The sequence below is a fragment of the Dipodomys ordii genome, unplaced genomic scaffold, assembly GCF_000151885.1.
Source record: "Dipodomys ordii isolate 6190 unplaced genomic scaffold, Dord_2.0 Scaffold178, whole genome shotgun sequence".
In the NCBI taxonomy this organism is placed as follows: Eukaryota; Metazoa; Chordata; class Mammalia; order Rodentia; family Heteromyidae; genus Dipodomys; species Dipodomys ordii.
This window is the reverse complement of record NW_012267394.1, coordinates 1,592,243-1,595,617: the sequence shown is the minus strand read 5'-3', so window position 1 is coordinate 1,595,617 and position 3,375 is coordinate 1,592,243. Positions and strand designations below refer to the sequence as shown.

The following is a 3,375-nucleotide window of genomic DNA, read 5'->3' as shown; positions in this document are numbered from 1 at the left end:
GGGAGGGAGGGAGGGAGAGGAAGAGAGAGGGAGAAGTTGTGGAGCTTGAACTCAGGGCCTGAGCACTGTTTCTAACCTTTCTTTAAAAGTAATTAAGATTGCCTGTTTTATTTTCTCTAGAATATAAACAAGGTAAAAAATGAAATATTTCAGTAATAGTGGTAATAATAATAGATATTTTTACCTGATTAAAACAATGAAAAAATAGTAAAATGAGAGGAAGGACGTTAAGATTCTGAGGTAAGTTATGCAAACAAAGTTGAGTTGTCATGATGGGTTACTACAGACTGGATGGCTTAAACAACTGAAATGTTTTCATCAGCGACTAGAGGGCTTAGTTCAAGGTGCTTGCAAGATAAAGCTTTGATTTTGAGGCCTCCTTACTTGGGTCCTGCAGCTGCCATCTTAATAGCTGTTTGCCCACATAGAGAAAGGACATGAAGTTCCAGCTCTTTAGTGCCTCTTCATATAAAGACACATATCCTAAAGCATCACAGCCTTCATCCTTATGACCTCATTTAACCAGTTATTTTCTTGGTGGCTCACATCTCCAAATGTGTCTCTCTAAGGAACTGGGCAAGATGAACAATTTATTTCCCTTATTTACTACAGGAAAATATTGTTTTGTAAAGAATATCTTCTGATTCTAGTTCAAAATGATTGAATACAAAATATCAATCCAAGAAGAGATTTCCTCTAGCCTAAAAGTAGGAGATACCTGTTAAGTTCATTTGCCTGTTTTTGCTATAGAACTAAGTGATATACCTTCATACAGATTTTCTAGTGTACTTGCTTTATTTACATAATGATGGTTTAATACTTTAGGACTACATTCTTCTAGGAGCCTCCTATATTTGCACCTAAGCCTCTCCAGTTTATTGCTTGCTTTCATGATATTACCTCATATTATGAGGTAGTCCGGAGAAAGTCTTAAATTTTCATTTCTGACTCTAGGCTATATATGCCTTTTGTCTGCCTGAAATTGAACTCTTCCTTTGATTTATTTAGAACCACATCTACGTTCCTATATCAAGTCACATGAATATCCCTGATATTTTGTGCTCAAAGGCCAGGGCTCTACCACTTGAGTCACAGCTGTACTTCTGGCTTTATGGTAGTTAATTGAAGATAAGAGTCTCACAGACTTTGCTGCCCAGGCTGGGTTCAGTCTTTTTGAGTAGCTAGGATTACAAGTGTGAACCACCAGTGCCTGGCTTCATTAGAGTTTTAAAAAGAAATGTTTTGTTCTTTCTAGCTAATAGGAGCTAGAAGAGTCATGGAACCACCCCTTAGAAATCAGTTTAGATAAATCTATTTATTTAAAACCTTAAAATAGTCACACATAATTTCAATCATTGTTCATGTGAGGATATATTTTTGTCGTTCATAGCCTAGAAATTGTAAAATACTTGCATAGTTGCCATTAAAAATGAACAGAAGGAGGCAATAAAATTCATATTTAAAAACAGTGGAATCATCCAGCCTTAAGCTGAAATTAAGACATTGCAGGAACAGAAACATTTAATTTATAGAAAGTTTTTAGTTTTTGAATTGTAGATATATTCAATTTTGAACCATTGTAGATCCATTAAATAAATGTTCTACTTACTAAAAGCTTGATTTTGTGTTTTGATGACAATAAGAAATTAGTGTGGATAGAAGTAGTTTCATATTCAATTATGTTGTTGAGAGTTAATATTGAATTATGAGTATTGCTCTATTTAGTTTTATTATTGTATTATAAAGCTGGAGTTAATGATTTAGAAGTATCAGTTGCCTAATTAGTAGTGTATATTTTTATTTCCATAAGAATGAAATGAGTTGTTATAGACTCGTATGTTCATATAAATGATACCTATTTTCAGTCAGTCTCTGCAGCCAATATATAAGTATCAAACATGATGATGACTACAGCAATTTAAAATATTTAAAGTATGATCCCAAATATTGCACTGGATCACCAATTATTTATTAAATGTGTGTTGCACTATAGAAACTGTTCTGTTTGCTTAGACTACAGAGATAAATAATTTTGTGCCCTCTATTACTTTGTAGTTTTGAGGGGATACATTTATCACACAGTTTTGGTATATGTTGAATGAATATGCAAGAACCAGAGTAGGCCGTCCATGCCCATTTTGAGGCAAAACTTCCTGAGAAATCAGTAGTTGAGCATAATCTTAAAATACCTTAGCCAGATGTGGATTTGGTGTGGGTGTGTTTGTATAACAGGTCACATGAGGGCGGGGCCAAGATGACAGTACTACAGGCAGACAGAATAGCATCATGAAAAAATAATAATGAAAGGCTATAATAGCATAATGCATGTAACAACTACATTCACTTAGTATTATTAAAACATAATAGCTATGGTCAAAAGTAGTTTAGGCAATAAGGCTGTGGAGGTGGCATTATTAGCAGGTTGCATTCTTTGAAGACTTGTTAATATATAGTCTTGATATGCTTGATCACAATGGTGACAATATTTCCCTTATTGTTTATTTTCTTATGAAGTAATTCTACTCTGAAGGCATAATCACAGCTGTGTAAGCCACTACGTCTCCATTATTTCTACATAGTATTATAGAAATGTCATTGAAAGACCTGATTCTGACCTAATACCACATTGCTCAACACACACACACACACACACACACACGAGAATTAAATATGGTAGAAAAGGTGAGAGGAAAACACAGATATATTGACAAAAAATGAATATTTAATATGAATGATCTGGTACTGTAGTGGGTACAGGTAAATATCATGAGGTTTTCCCTGTCTGTAGAGTGAGTATAGGTTCAATATCTCTTACCCAAAATGTTTTTCAGGTTTTTGTTCATTTCTAGATTTTAAACTGTTGTGTAGACTTTGTTGATAATTCCTAATCTCATAATCAGAAATCCAAAATGTTCCCAAATCTGAATCTTACTGAGTATCATATTGACACTAAAAAGTCTTCATAAATCATGCTCCAGGAATTTTGGACATTGCATTATGGATTAGAGATACTAAATTTGTATTTTATAGACATATTTGATAATTTTACATGGATTTTTTTTGTTGTGCTATCACATTCTTACATGAGCCTTTGATATTCTTTGCTAACTAGTTTACTTGATTAGTAAATAGATTGGTTAGAATTATTGAAACAGTGACGGAAGAAAATATTTAATTTTTACTTAAAAATTTACATCTAATTTTTTAGGTTCATCATGTAAATGAGAATATGTGGGTTTTCTTTTTTATATCTTTCTGGGCCTGACTCATTTCAGTTGGTGTACTCATTTCCAGATCTGACCAAGTTGTTGCAAAAGATTGGGTTTCAGTTTCTCTTCCCCTCCCTCCCTCCCTCCCTCCCTCCCTCCCTCCCTC

The 3,375-nt window shown here is 33.8% G+C and overlaps 1 protein-coding gene across 1 annotated transcript in view; it reads left to right on the top strand.

Moving 5' to 3' along the window:
* Diaph2 (diaphanous-related formin 2) overlaps positions 1-3,375 on the top strand; it is an 805,268-nt gene that overhangs the window by 56,668 nt on the left and 745,225 nt on the right. The gene's annotated exons all lie outside the window — the stretch shown is intronic.